This window comes from Vicia villosa, linkage group LG7, assembly GCF_029867415.1.
Source record: "Vicia villosa cultivar HV-30 ecotype Madison, WI linkage group LG7, Vvil1.0, whole genome shotgun sequence".
Taxonomy (NCBI): Eukaryota; Viridiplantae; Streptophyta; class Magnoliopsida; order Fabales; family Fabaceae; genus Vicia; species Vicia villosa.
Window position 1 is genome coordinate 22,329,217 of NC_081186.1, and position 17,029 is coordinate 22,346,245.

A 17,029-nucleotide genomic window follows, 5' to 3' on the forward strand; every position below is an offset into this window, starting at 1 on the left:
CTTTTAGGCACAAATAGTAGTGATTTTAGCTCCATTTCTTTCCTTTTCACAAATAGTCCTCAAAACGAACATAAAACCTAAAACAATGAAAATACCAGCATAATACCAACATAAAACAACATAATTAAGCTAAAATAAGGAAATAATTGATATAAATCGAGCCAAATAAACGATACATTTTCGTGTTATCAAGTTGCTTTCCAACTAATTGCTGTGCCAAACATAGTGAAAACATATCCAGAAATAGACTTTCTAGAATCCATACAACCTGCATAATCAGAGTCGACATATCCTTCTATTACTGCTTTACTATCTTCACCCAAGGCTCCACCATAAATTAGGACTCTATTCAGAGACCCATTTATGTACCTTAAAATCCACTTCAATGCTTGCCAGTGAGCCTTTCCAGGATTCGCCATGTACCTGCTTACAAGACTGACTGCGTAAGCTATGTCGGGTCTAGTACAGACCATAGCATACATCAAAGAACCAACTATATTAGCATATGGGATGCTATTCATATAGACTATTTCGACATCAGTACTGGGACACTGATCAACACTCAGCTTGAATTGAGGGTTTGTTGGAGTCACAACTGGCTTCGAATTCGACATACCAAACTTTTCAAGACTCTTCCGTAGATATGCCTCTTGAGATAGACATAACTTCGACTTCTTTCTATCTCTTCGAATGTCAATTCCAAGAATCCTGGAAGCAGCTCCCAGATCCTTCATATCGAACTCCTTATTGAGTTCAGCCTTCACCCTCATCACACCAGGTCGAAATCTGAAGTAAACGCAGTGGTCGAACTGACTTCTAATGAAACTTATGCGTGCCATGAACTTGTCGAATCTCCTATTCCACTGTCGAGGAGATTGTTTCAGCCCATACAAAGATCTCTTTAACTTGCACACATAATCTTCCTTCCCCTTTTCGACATACCCTTCAGGTTGCCTCATCAGGATCGTTTCATCTAGATCACCATACAAGAACGCAGTCTTCACATCCATCTGTTCCAGTTCAAGATCGAACTGTGCCACCATGGCAAGCAACATTCGAATGGACCTATGCTTCACAACAGGAGAAAACACATCATTGAAGTCGACACCTTCTTTCTGAGTGAAACCCCTTGCAACTAACCTTGCCTTGTATCTTTTCGACGTCACTCCTTCAATTCCTTCCTTAACTTTGAAAATCCATTTACAGCTGACTAACCTTGCCCCAACAGGTTTCTTGATCAGTTCCCAAGTATGATTATCATGAAGAGATTTCATCTCATCATCCATGGCCTTCAGCCATTCAGTCTTATTTCGACTCCTCATAACTTCCTTATAGTCTCTAGGTTCTTCGTCTAGAACCTCACTTGCAGAGATTAAGGCATAAGCTATAAGATCTGCATATCCAAGTCTTTGAGGTGGCTTGATGACTCTTCTCGACCTATCTCTCGACAATAGGTAGTCATCGTCAGTTTCCTCAACTTCAGCATCTTCTGCTTCTTCTTCGACTTCATCTGGGATATGCAATTCAGCATCAACATGCTCCACCTCAACAGGAATCTCTACCTGTTCCAGCTCTTCGTCAGATGTTTCTGTACTTCGACCAACATCATCAGTTTTCTTAAAAGCCATTTTAGCTTCATTAAAAACTACATCTCGACTGGTGATACACCTCCTGTGACCTGGCTCTAGGCACCATAGCCTATAAGCTTTGACTCCTTCAGGGTATCCCATGAACATGCATTTCAGAGCTCTAGGTTCGACCTTGTCTTGCCTAATGTGAGCATAGGCTACGCAGCCAAATACTCTCAGTTTGTCGAGATCTGGTGGATGTCCCGACCAAACTTCTTCAGGTGTCTTCATATCTAACGTTGTCGAAGGACATCTGTTTATCAGATATGTTGCTGTCGAAACAGCCTCAGCCCAGAACACCTTTGTTAACCCCGCACTAGTCAACATGCATCTGACTCTCTCCAAAATAGTTCGATTAAACCTTTCAGCCAAACCATTTTGCTGTGGAGTACCTGCAGTAGTTCTATGCCTTGCAATACCAGAGGCAGCACAAAAACTGTCGAATGCCTCATTGCAAAATTCAAGGCCATTGTCGGTTCTCAACCTCTTGACCTTTCTGCCAGTCTGATTTTCAACCAGAGTCTTCCAACTTTTGAAATTCTCAAAAGTTTCATCCTTAGTCTTCTGGATGAATACCCATAATTTTCTGGAATAATCATCTACTATGGATAGAAAATACCTTGCTCCTGAATGTGATGGACACCTTGCAGGCCCCCAAAGATCAGCATGGATGTAATCAAGGGATCCATGTGTTCTTTGTTTGCCTTTGTTGAACTTCACTCTGCAAGATTTTCCAAGTACACAGGGTTCACAAAACTTCAGCTTTTCGATTTTGTCTCCACCAAGCAGATTTTGTTTCCCTAATTCGACCAGACCCCTTTCACTGACATGGCCCAATCTCATGTGCCAGATTTCTGTCTTCGACAAAAGTTTCGTGGATACAACATTTGTCGAACCACTTACAACTTCAGCCTCAAGGGTATACAAGCCTTGTTTCTTCACGCCTCTCAAGACTTCCTTCGACCCCTTCATGACTCTTAGGATGCTTTTCTCTCCTTGGAAAACATATCCTTTCTTGTCGAATTCACCAAGAGAAAGCAAATTTCTCTTCAAATCAGGAACATACCTGACTTCAGTCAACAACCTTATTGACTCATCATGGAGCTTGAATCTCACAGATCCAACACCTGCAATCTTGCAAGCCTTGTTGTTTCCCAGCAATACTGATCCACCATCTTGATCACATAATTCCTCGAACAAGTCTTTGTTTGGAGTCATGTGCCAAGTGCAACCTGAATCCATAATCCACTCCTTCTTAGAGTCACTGCTTGAAACCACAAGAACATCAGATGATTCGAAATCATCTTGAACAATGGCAGCGTTGCCATTATCCTTACCTCCATGATATTTCAAGCGTTCAGGGCACACCTTTCTTGTGTGACCCTCCTTCTTACAATGGTAGCATCGAATGCCAGATGCTTCGCCACTATAAGTCTTCGACTGGCTTTTGCCTTTCTTCTTGTCGAACTTACCATCCTTTCGTAAGAGTTTTCCTTTAACGGCCAAACCTTCGCCAACAGTCGAAGGTTTATGCTCCTTTCGTTCATTCAAGTCCTTAGAGTACAAGGCTGATTGAACTTCTTCAAACGTCAGGGACTCCCTTCCATACAAGAGAGTTTCTTTGAAGTGAGCATGTGATCGAGGCAAAGAACACAATAGTAACAGCGCTTGATCTTCATCATCGATCTTCACATCAATATTTTCAAGATCAAGAATCAGCTTGTTGAACATATCCAACTGCTCAGCCAATACTTTGTCTTCAATCATCTTGAATGAATACAAAGCTTGCTTCAGGTAGAGTCGATTTACCAGCGATTTGGTCATATACAAACTTTCAAGTTTCACCCATAACCCTGATGCCGTCGTCTCCTTTGATACCTGCCGGAGAACCTTATCACCAAGGCTCAACAGAATTGCGCTGTGTGCTTTCTCGATCATAGTTGTCTTCTCCGCTGCCGTTAATGCAGCATTCATGGCTGCCTCTCCCTTCAACGCTTCCAAACAACCCTGCTGAACCAGTAGGGCTTTCATCTTCAAGCGCCACAGACCGAAATCATTCACTCCGGTGAACTTTTCAATCTCATACTTTGTTGAAGGCATCTTCTCCACGCTCACCGCACCAATTTGTTGTGAAAAACGATACCAATAACAAAGTATAATAGGGAATTAGGGAAGAGAATAAGAACACAAGAATTGGTTATAACTGCTATTCTTTTACTTTCTCTTAAAACAAGATTACAAGTTTACAAGAATAACAAATAACCTCTCTCACCCTAAATTAGGATTTGCAGCTTAGCAATGATGAGAGACTAGTATGCTATTTATAATAAAACCTAACATACTAACTAATGGGCTTTTTCCACAAGGCCCATTACACAAGCCAACTTAATAAACAAGCTAACTTAACAAATTAGGGTTTAAACACTAAAACCTAATTTAACATGCTAACAACCCTAGCATCTTCGACACAAGCATGTGAACAACCTTCGACATCATGCTTAACCCTGTCGAACCAAGAAGCTACCCTTCGGCCATACTAGAGTTCGATCCAATATCTCACAATTAGAACCGACTTTCATGCCACGCTTCAGGCGCAACAAAAACTCATTTGCAATATTATATTATCCAATAGGAGAATCCACTTTGAGTGGAGTATTATCAGTTGATAATTTATTTCATAAACCTTGCAAATGAATAATATTTTGAACTTTTGGTTCATATTGATTTGTACGAGGATCAAGTCAACAATTTATTTTAAATTGTTCATTTGAACTTCTTGTTCATGAATTTGAACTTCTTGTTCATGATTTCAACTGCTTATTCCCTCCCCCTAATATTGGGAAAATTAATTTATCAAGTGATAATCAACCTACTGGGCTGCAATCAAGTATTTGATTATTTTCTCAAATTATATCCTCAAAATTGAGTTTCATTATATTTTTCTAATATTCTTTCACGACTCATCTTAATGTATTAAATTGGAGCAATTGGAATATACACAACACATCCAAATGTTAACAAATATGAGAAGTATTAGAATAAATTAGGGAGGACTAAGATATAGTATCTTGTTGGCTTGATACGAATAAATATCTTAATATCATACTTTGGGTGTTTCAAATATATAGTTTAGAATTGATGATCTCATAAGTATCAACCATATAATTAACTTTAGACGTCTAAAGAATGGATCTTCGGGTCCATTTTCTTTTTATGAACATATATATTATATGATATTCAATATCAATTTTAATAATATATGTGATACTTATACAATAATTTTTTTAAAAAAATCCAGAAAACAAAGATCTTAGTCTAATTAGTTGAGAAAATAATTTCACAAACTTCTGGTTGTGAGTAGAGACATATGCATGATATTTTAGTCAATGCAATAATTAATGTCATAAAATCGCAATTTCTCAAATTTTTATTTTCCTTTAGAAACACACAAAAATTGATTGGATTGAAGAAACTTCTGGTTCTTCAATACAAATTATTCGCATCATATTAAATCCGAGATGACCCAACCGGTTTTACCAACGACACATTTAAGTGTAATTTGTAAACTACAGGTTTACAATGACATGTGTTAAATTGTACTAATATAAGTGTAGTACAACCCGAGGAAAAAGCCGATAGCTTTTATGTTATACATTTTATGTCCAAATTCATTTGTGTAATATAAAGATATTCAATACCTCCAATATAATTCATGTGAATTATCTATGACGAAAAAAATATTTGGCAAGACATAAAGAGAACACACAAAAAGAAAATATAAAGGATTAAAGTTCATTCGAATCTCGACTCTATCAAAATATGAGATTACTCTCTTGTGCCTTTAAGATGGACTAACAAATGTCATCCATACACTATACTTGTAAAAAGAAAAGAATAGTATAATTAAGATTTATATGAAAAATTTAAGCACTGTTATAACAACTTTAAAATATGTAGCAACTTTAGACTATTGATATATTCTTTAATAAATTGCAATGTTTTAATTCTCTTGTTAAAATATCAATATTTAGAAATAATATTAATAAAGAAATTGTATTAGCAAGACTTTGTTTAATATGAGGTATTACAATTGAGTACATAAATTAAACACTGATCATCCTAATTTTGGAGTATCAAGAACTATATCTAATTTGTGTAATGATTGGCAATATATTCAAAACCAATATAATAGTATCCCATGATTAATAATTTTAATCATACACACGCATATGCACATATTAACATATAATTATCAAAATTATACAAAATCATATCATCATATAATTATGTTGTTTTACTATCCTTCAGGGATGTTTGATAAGAAATTCAGTAACTATATAAATAATTTGTTATAAATAATGATCGAAGACATATATCCATCCTGCTGGGATGCATTAAAATTATTGGTGTTATTCTTCTAGAATAACAATTTTTTTATGAGCATATTACAAATTATAAATTTTTAGATCGATACAACAACAAAAATTTATGAAATCCTTCAGGGATATTTTTAATATTACTCTTGCAATATTTTTGGGATGCATGAAGATCACAATTGATATTATCTTGAGAGCTTCGTTTTACTTAAAAAATTACAATATTTTCAATCCTTCATAGATGTATACAATTAAATTATGAAAGAAAATTGGATCCATTTTATGAAATTTTATTTCTCAAAAATGTAGGTTACAAATATTTACATCATCAATAAAAGAAAAATAAAATTTCTTTGTGAAATACTTCTGGGATACTTCACTATTATTGATTCAATCATCTAGAATTCGATAATATAGGTGATGCAATCATTTTTCAAATTTTTAACATAACAGATGCAATCATTCTGGGATATGTTATTAGTATAGATGCAATCCTTCTGAGATTCGTTAATATCATGATCAAATCACAATTTTTTTTTATAGTTCTTCAGGAACTCAATCACATTTTGTAGTTCTTCAGGAACACAATCACAAATCTTTTACTAATAAAAATAATAATATTTATAATCCTTCAATGATTCAATAATATTATAGATGATGCCTTTTAAAGGTGATTGAACGTTGAATTCTTCTGGAATTCATCAATTATTGATAAACACAATAATCGATTAAATTCAATCTTTGAACAATAATTTGGAGAGAGTTTAATATTAATCTTTAGTTCTACAAATATCACATAACAAACTATTTCCATAAACAATGGTCGAAAAAAACCATTCTTTGTGCAATCCTTCAGGGATGCTTGAATATTAAATTAACACTTTTATGTGTTAACATTCAATTCTGGGCAAACATATAGAAATGCCTTAATGTTAAATTCTTCCGGAATTTAACAAGAATGATCAAAGAAATCTAATATTATTGTACAAGGTAAATCAATTTCTCTACAAAATATATATAAAAAATAAACATATTTATATGAAGGAAAAAAAATAGTAACAAAAACATGAATTATATTATATTGGTTCAAATATATTAAGATTAAAAAAATAACGTAGAACCTGACTATATCATCATCCGCGTTGTAGAGTATCGTGTTGATAACGTGTTATGAAATTAACCAAAACAATATAGAGATGAAGTAGAGATGAATCAGAGAAAAAGTAATATTACATTATCATCTTCTTTCAAGTTACCTTAACATTGCAACATGATCCATATTTATAGTACATGACCAATAACAACCATTAACTCAAGGAATACACAAAGGTTAGGAACTTAATTTATAGGAGTTAAGGAATATAGAAAGATCGGGGAAAATGAACATCCACATCTATTAACTATTATTCATAACAATATTATTAATTTTCTAGAGTTAATATCCCAATTAGCATTCTCTTAAGTATTTTAAAACTTTTATAATTCTTATTATCAATATATATTATTAACTCTTAAACTATTTTTTAATTTATAAATTAATAGTCACTTTAATTAATTAAAATTTAGGTTTTTTTAATTATAACTTTAGATTTTTTTTTAATTATAAACTAATCATATATTATATGTATCATATAAATCTATTGTCTAATAAAAAATTTTATAAACCTAAGGTTGTCATGATGACAACCCTAAACAAAACCTTAGCCTCATGTTTGTGTGGCAATCTCACAAAGCTTCTCAAGTTAAATCAAATTTCCAATTTTTTTTATTTTATAGAATTCTATATTTATTTTAAATATAAATGTCAAATAAACTTTGCATTAAAAACTATATAATAAATATATTATTAATTTTTTAGAGTTAGTATCCCAATTAGCATTTTTTTAAAGTATTTTAAAACTTTAATAACTCTTATTATCAATATATATTAATAAATCTTAAACTAATTTTTCTAATTTATAAATTAGTAGTCACTTTAATTAATTAAAATTTAGGTTTTGTTATTCACTTAACGTAAATGTTTAGGAATAAAATAGACGCGCTGACAAATTCACAAGCCAATGACATATTCTACAAGAATTTGACCTATTGGAACACATTGTCACATTTTTTTAGGAAGAATTTCTCAAGAACCATTCTGACCTTTCAGACTTAAATTTTTCCTATTTTTAAGCTTCTATTTCTTTTGTTTTGTTTTTATCATTTATTTTATTTATTCTTTCATTTGTTAATTTAATAGGTTAGTTTTTGCCCTCCCACAATTGTAATTTTTTTTACGATAATTTAGATTGGACTAATAATTAAAAATATTATATATTTTATTGATAATATGTAATTATATATTAAAGATTTTTATTCACTTTTTAAGTTGATAGTATTGAATATATATATATATATATATATATATATATATATATATATATATATATATATGTATATATATATATATATGTATATATATATATATATATATGTATATATATATATATATATATATAATTAAATTACTGATAACTATTTATATAAAAAATAAGCTCAATATTAAATATCAATACAAATATATTTTATATTTATCGATAAAAATTTAATAAAACTTAACCGCGCATCGCGCGGGTAAACGTCTAGTTTCATATAAATAGTAAAATACAAAGCTTAGTAGACATTTTTCTTTTACGGTCACTATTAGTATATTTTAACCCACTCTCTTGCATCTAATGTCCATGCATAGCTATCAATTAAGTTGCATTAATGGGACTGCTAATAAAGTTTTTGGAAGAAAATGAATTAGTATCATTCAAATTGAAATATTAACATTCAAAATATATATTTTTATCAAATGAAAGGAAATGAAATGACAATATCTAATCAATTTGTATTTTCTCAAGCGAAAGTAAATTTATTCACTAGTTTTCTCCATAAATTCAAATGATGTTTGGGGAATATGTAGACCTTCGTTTCGAGGTCCTTAAGATGAGTGTGTTACAAACATTGCAGCAAAACCATTTTTTCATTGTTTTTAATGATACACTCAAGTTGACAAAAAAAATAATACACTCAAGTTTGAACCATATGTTCGACCTGTAAATAGGACATGAGTTTAATTAGTAAAATTATATCGTAGTAAAGTCATTGCTAAGTGGTTTGAAACCAATATGAATAAGTTTTGCAATATTTACATTGTAATAGGTTATTAGATTGTTATATTATTTTTCATTTTAATATGTTAATTTTCACTCCATTTTTAAAAAGTTCTTCACGACATAAAATGTAGTGGGTCATAAAATAATAAATTTGTTGAGTATGACTCATACTAGTGAGATAATTATGGGTTATTGAGAGTATAACTCATATTGTTGAGATAATTATGGTTAGAGATAATGGTTTGTTGGGGAAACTGGGGATTAGGGTTTTAGATAAACTAAAACCTAGTATTATATATATGGCTTATAGCACTGTAATCCAATGCAATTCACAAGACATAAATAAATAGAACTATAATTGCTCTATAGTCGCAGACGTGGGCAATTTTGTTGAGCTATGTGAACAAATCTTTTGTGTTTATCTCTACTCTGATATGTATTCGTGTTTCTATTATAACAATTGGTACCAGATGACGATTAATTCTGGAGGTGCAAAATTCAAAGTGACTCAGTTCGACGAAATGGGAAATTTCAGTTTATGACAAAGAAGGGTCAAGGATCTGTTGGCTCAACAAGATTTATAGAAAGCGCTCCGTGATGAGAAACTTACGGACATCACAACCATAGATTGGAACACGATGATGTATAACTTAGGCCTTATTTGGTCTGACATAAAGGGGCGAGATACGGTTACTCAATTCAGTATCTTGGGACAAACCTTTATCATCAAGACCATGTTGCTGCTGACCAATGGTGACTTCTCGGCAAGTGTACGATAGTGTCGAAGTAATATAAAAAGATATTGTCTCCACGGGGAGTGAAATTTAACAAGATGAAAATTATGCGAATGAAAAATAACAATTGGGGGATTTTTAAATGGTTTTGCAAAAACAAAAATAAATTGGTTATAATGTCAATAACGAGAAAGCAATTAGGTTTTACTTGAATCCCTTGTATTGTCCCTTGTTGATGTTTAATACATTATATGAAAGGTAGAGTCGTTATATTCCCATGGCGAATTAACAAGGCAACTATACCTAATTCCATTGTGTATAGCTCACTAATTTTTACTATAGGTCTCATATCCTTATTCAACCAGCATAAGTAAAATTAGGCAATGTAATGGTACGTTAATTTAAATGTCACTACTAGAGGTCTCATATTCCTATTCAATCAATGTAAGTACAATAATTGCCCTAGTTAAAACGTATAGGCTAAGGGTCAGTATTTCTTAAGTGCCTACGATGAGATTAATAAAGTATCTCAAATAAAAAGCATTAACCACAACAGACAACTAAATAGAAATATAATTTCAATTATTCATAAAATATCAAATTAAATATATTGTCCAACAAGTTCAATACAAGTTCATCTCATAAAACCTAATATAGAATGGAATAGCTACTCATATTACAACAATAAATTATCAAGTTAGATGATGAAGTTTGCATGAAAGACCATTGAAGAAACTAGCCTTCAATGGCTTCCAATACTCCCAAAATCACTCCCTAGGTGCTTTTTGCCGCCACTTTTTGTCTCCAAATAAGAACAATTGAGAAACTTCCAAAAATCCTCTTTTAAAGGTGTCAAATCGGTTCAGAAAAGCCCTAAAAAGGACTCATCGCGCGTACGATGGCTCGTGTGATAAAATCACACTCACGATGCCGTGTGATGCCCTATGTGATGATGTGTCACGTGTGCAATGTTGTGTGATGCATTGCATGGTTATTCTAGTAAGTTTTGCATTTTTGCTTCTTTTTCCATCCAATTTTCACCAAGTCCTTATTTCTTCATACTTAGTGATTTTTGCATCTTTCTTAGGCCTGTATGCTTCATATTTGCTCATCTTTGACTTATTTTGCTCTGATTTCTCAACCAAATATACATAGTGATTGAGTGTCATCACAACTTCAAACTTAATTTTTTACTTGTCCTTAAGTAACTTGCATGCAACTGCACATTTCAAACAGGAAAACTAATTGCAACAATACAAATGAACATCACCATTTCAATATTTTTTACCTGGTCATCATTCCAGTTTTTGACTTCATTCCAGAAAAATCTCCTCGACCTGTCTCTCATCTCACTATAACTCACTCAATTTGACAGGGTAATCTCTCTACCAACATGCACAACCTTTTATAGTGAGTTTGATCATGTTCTAATAAAATTCATCAAAGTAATTAAAACACATACACTTGAGGATTTTTAGGTTATAACAAAGCTTATGTTCGAATATGATATTTTAACGAAAGTAGGCTTAAACCTTTGGAGTTAGGTACGTAATTCTTCTTTTGTTATCACACCAACTCTTTTCCTGATTACCGGTACTAGAGATTCATACTTTTGTATGAAGGTGAGAAAATACACAAGAATGAGGGTTGAATTGTGTTGTGACTTCTTTTTGCTTATTAAAAATAGCTTTAGAAACTAAATAAATTCAGAGTCTAAGCTTAAAGAGTTAGCCCCGTAAATAGATAAACTGCAGAAAAAATAAGTAACAACACACAAAAATTTATCCTGGCTCCTCTACAACTGAGAGTAGTCCAATTCACTTGTCCTACAAGAGATTTTTTTTACTATAATCAAAACCTGATTACAAACTGGTCAAGCATACCAGCCTGAAACTTCCTTAGCTCAATCAACCTAAAAGAAGACTTCTGCTCAAGCAACCTAGCAAGAGACTTCCTTTGCTCAAGAAACCTAGCAAGAGACTTCATTTGCTTAAGAAATCTAGCAAGAGACTTCCATTATACTATTAAACAACTAGTTTAGATGAATAGACAACAAGATGCAGTTGATATACAATTAGTGGTGCATAAAGAATACATACAAACAAAGACTTTAACACTTGAGATTTCTAAGATATATAAAGATAAGAAATCTCAAGACTATATGCAATATAACAAATATATACGAAAGCTTATTGGAGAGTTTCCATTTCTTGTTCTTGTTGTAATATCCTGTTATTTCTCTTGTTATCGTCTTCCTTCAAATCTTCAGCTCCTTATATAGAGGCAGCAAAAAAGTCGTTAGAGATGACTTGCGCAAGTGCTTTTGTTGAGAAGCAGTTTCCAAGAAAGAGACGTTGAAGGTTGGTACTATGAAGATCTTCATCTACAGAGTAAAAGCTTTCTCCACTGTGTCTCTCTCAAACATAACGACCACAAAGATCTTGGAGCAGACTAAAAAGGTCATATCAAAATACCTTGAGCCTTGAACTAAGAAACCCTCGTTAACTTTCTCTATAATCTGGATTTTGACAAGATAGAACTACTTTACACACAGAGTATGGACCAGAGGCGGAGTACTATTTTTCCCAGGTCATCTAAATCTGAGCTATCATCAGAAGCTGAGATTCAAAGTGTCGAGTCATCAAATTCTGATCCTTCAGAATCTAAGTCATTTGCTTCTCTTTATAAACTTTTTTAACAGGGTCAGAACCAAGTTAATTTAGAGCTTATGGTCCTGCACACTTGAACAAATATTAGTATACCCAATTGTTCTTTAATTACTTTGCTATCATCAAAACTCTAGGAGTATGAATAGATTTTTTTCCAACATTGTGGTCTTCAATGAAAGGAATTGTAAACAATTTAAAATTTATGACTCAACCTTTACTAGTTGAGGTATCTAGAGATCGAGTATAAGTTTGTTGATTATCTTTTCCTTCCTTATCATTCAATTCGTAAGGAACATTCCCACTGATCATATTTTTATTTGGTGATTCTTTTGGTTCATCTGTTCATTGCTAAAGTTTCAAATTTTTAACTGCAAGAAACAACCGCCACACACTCATTCATTAAGTAAAGCATTAGTGAAGCGGTATAAATGAGAGTCGAGTATTTTAACTACTACTATTGGTTGAGTTGAGAGATTGACTTGTAGGATGTAAAAGGAAATTGCAGAACATAATTCAAATTCTTAAAACCCAAAATTCACATGTCACTAGAGCGGAAAAAGTCTTGCACACCTTAAATGGTGTTGTTAAAGTCTTTGTTATATTTGGTCCTCTCTGCCCTTGTCTCCTTGATGTTGATGCTCGAGAGGTGTGACTTCATTTTGGACCCATTGCTTGAAACAACAACAACAACACTAGAAAGTGAAAAGAGATTAAAGATAAAAATTAGGATTAGAGAGAGTTTTTAATCTTTCTTTCTTTGTTCAATTCCTTTCTCAAGTATTTGTCTCACTCTTCCTAAAATCCAAGTGTATATCTTGTATCTTGATTAATAAAAGAAAAACTTGGTAAGGTGAACCTTAGGAAGCTTAACCAAGAGCCGGAGATGGAGGTTGGTTGTTATTCCCATGTCCTCCACGCAATCACTTCCCGCCTTTTTGGCTAACTATGTTGTGTCATGGACAAGGGTTACATAATGGGCATAAGGGTAGTAACGATGCAACACTTGTTACTTATATGTGGTTGTCCTTGCGATGTGACGTCCAAGGATGCTCCTAGGCCATATATTGGAGGTCCTTCTCGGGTGTGACGCTCAGGATTGAATGATGCTCTATATTTCAGGAGTGTTTTTCACGGATGAACTCCCATAGATGTGAACCAATACCTTCCCCTTATCTTTTTCATTATGGAGGAGCCAAATTGTGTGAGGCGATTCGATGTTGATTCCATGTTTTTTGATGAGTTAAATCGTGAGACGCAATTCAATGAAAATCCATGTTTCCCTATGGTCCATACTAATGATGAGTCGAATCGTGTGATACGATTCGGAGTTGAATTCAATGATTTTGAGGATTTTAATCGTGAGATGCGATTCAATGTCAATTTCAGGGTTCCTTATAGTCCATATTATTTGATAATTGTAGATTGAGATAAGAATTCCTCGCAGGTTAAAGTGAGATGCTTCAGAACCGAAAGGAATTAGGATTCTCGCTAACAATATTAGCACAAGACTTTGTAGAGTCGATCGAGTGGACCCATAAGATAGTGGAACTCACTGAGATTTAGTAATCTCATCTTATTTGTAACACCCTTCTAACCTTGCGGAATAATAAAATGAATTCATAGTAAAACATGTGAAAAAGATGCTACAACCTGCCAAATAACGTTCTAAAAATGTATGTCATGCCTTTCACGAGGAACTCAATAAATAATATTCACCAAAACATGATTAACACATCAGAAATAGTTCATAAGTTGAATAATATCAAAACATCAGTTATCAACTCCAAGAGGTTATCACCTCATAACTCAAAAAAATTATTCAACAAATAAAATTAAGAGTTTATCAAAGAACTCTAAAATAAACGAGCATTCCCCCAGTGTTACAAGACCAGAGCATGACACCCTACACAACCGACACTAAACAGATTAACTCTATGAGCTATTCTTAGCTAGCACAAAAGTCGTTATTTCTCAATCTGAAAATGATCAACAGTAAGGGTGAGACATATTCACAATTAACAAATGTTATGAGTTCATAAACAATAAAACGTCATAAATACATTGTTCACCCTATCATACATATTCTAGATTTTAGAATTATTTTCACAACAATCCATATAATACAACCAAACACAATTCACCATACAACATTATAACATTGGACATCTTCCATTCATGTTATAATAAGCATACATAATAATGCAATGAGACCCCATGCATGTGGTACCATTTCATGGGAATAACCCATCTCACAGATCCAAACACCACCGGGATACGACCACCGCCAACTCACTAATTCCACACAATGGGAATTAGCTATCGTTGATCCAAACACCAATGGGATACAGCCACAATATGAATATGAATGCATGCATCACAACTAGCATACATTGCATCAACACCAACATAAGATGAACACTATCATCAGAAATCAACTCACCGTAACAACTCCAAGCATAATGTATTCATGCTTCAATACAGATCAAACAATTACATTATACATATTCACACCGAGATATAACATCACCACATTGTCACATTCCACAAATTATGCCCACAATGTATAAAACACACCACAAGGAATTTAATCGAGATTTTTTTTTCAAAATAAAATCGAGATACTTCTCATTAAACTAATTTATTAGATAGAAAATCGAATTATCTTTCAAACGCACAAAACGACGTTCAAAACAGACTTACGGTTTGAAGGTTACGAATTTTTGAAATATTTAATTTTTCCAAAAAGCTACAGTGTAACCGGTTACCAAAATGGCGTAACCGATTACACCCACGCAAACGTTAATATTTTCCAAAAAGTCTTCAGTGTAACCAGTTACAAGAAATAGCGTAACCGATTACGCTTGACGTAACTCTATTCGCTATTTTTCAAAACAGCTGGTAATCGGTTACCGTAACCGGTTACCAGGTCGAAAACTCAATTTTCAGCAAGCAACACATAGTATAATCGGTTATCGTAACCGATTACACACCCCCCTGCAGCAGAAAAATCACCTTTTGACTGCAACTCAACTTTTCTAACTATCTCCATTTCGTGCCAATACAAAAACAACGCCAATACAAAGCCAAATTCAGTAATTTAAAACAATTCTATCATACAACAAGTCTATCTAACATCAAAGATCATTCACAAACATTCATTTGCATTAAAAACATGAAATTGAACCAAAAAGTTTCAAAACCCCAAAATCTACAACACATATAATTGGGAAGAACTAACCCACCTAATCAATCCTATCATTCATAAACTAATCAACTACCTAACTAATAATAAAATATACCACCAAATACCCTAATTTACCCTTAATGTAAAAAATAATTACCCTTACAAAAGCCCTTTATTGTAATTTGCTAAATCAAAGTTTTATTCCCACCAATCACATCTCCCCATTTTTCCAAGTGGCACTCCCCTTCTAATATTTCTATTGGGTGTTTCTTAATATCCATTGATTTTCACATTTTGGTCTTTTAATCGGGTAAACCATTTCCTCCTTTTATTTTATTTAAATTTCAATTACTAACTCTTTCCACACTTTCCTCATCTCTCTCTCTCTCCCGTTCTCTTTCTTCCCTCTCTTTCCCCCTCAAACCCTAACACCTTCTTCACCATCTTTCTCCCTCATATCTATGGCCACCATCACCTCCAATGAAAAAACTAATTCCATCTTCGTATTCTTCATCCCACGGGCTTTCTAATGAACCGGTTAGATTTTTGTTTCAATGGGTTTAAAAAAGTAGCCATGTTATCGATTCTGATATGCACACAAAATAAACATGACAATATTCAATTAATTGTTCACTTTCTGAATAAATTTAGGTTGGCGTAGACCCAAGGCCAGTCATGAGGGAAACATATAACATGTTTAAAGATGGTGGAGATCCTAAAAACGTATGCTCAACGATTCCTTTGAAGATTTCATTGTCAAAAAATGCTTTTGACAATTTTAATAGAGCTATTTCTGGTAGTTTCATTTTCTCATGCAATTTGACACAATGAAATGATTTACCTGTGTAGCTTGTATCTGCAATCTCTAATAGCAGAGAAAAAGAAATTTTTTTATGCTTCACTATATGCCGGCTATTTTACGAATATCAGATATTCCTATAACTTTCAAGATGGCTTGTGTTTTTTATGAGTTTTGTTCAATTTTAAAAGGGCTTCTGAATGCTTGTAAATGGTTTTTCCATGTGTAAAATGAAAGTGTTGCTGCAAAAGTTCATATAGTAGCTGATTCGGTCGAATTTTCCTACCGATGTTATTTTGTTTTGTACAGGTTTGTGGTGAAATGAACTTGGAGTTGGAATGAATAGATAAGTCATTGAAAATAGTCATTGCACTGTGTCGTGATTGTTTCTGGTGGATTCTTCCTTGATCATTCTTTTTTGTATACAAATTTCATTAAGTATATGGTTTTAACAGGTGTTGTTATTGCCATCATGGGTGTCAATGGTGCCGGAAAAACG

At 33.1% G+C, this 17,029-nt stretch overlaps 1 long non-coding RNA gene across 1 annotated transcript; it reads left to right on the forward strand.

Annotated features, from left to right (window-relative positions):
• Positions 1-16,134: 16,134 nt before the first annotated feature.
• LOC131617018 (uncharacterized) lies at positions 16,135-16,643 on the forward strand. The gene is made up of 3 exons (XR_009288395.1): positions 16,135-16,268; positions 16,383-16,454; positions 16,581-16,643. It is a non-coding gene; the product is annotated as an uncharacterized LOC131617018 (long non-coding RNA).
• Positions 16,644-17,029: the final 386 nt, after the last annotated feature.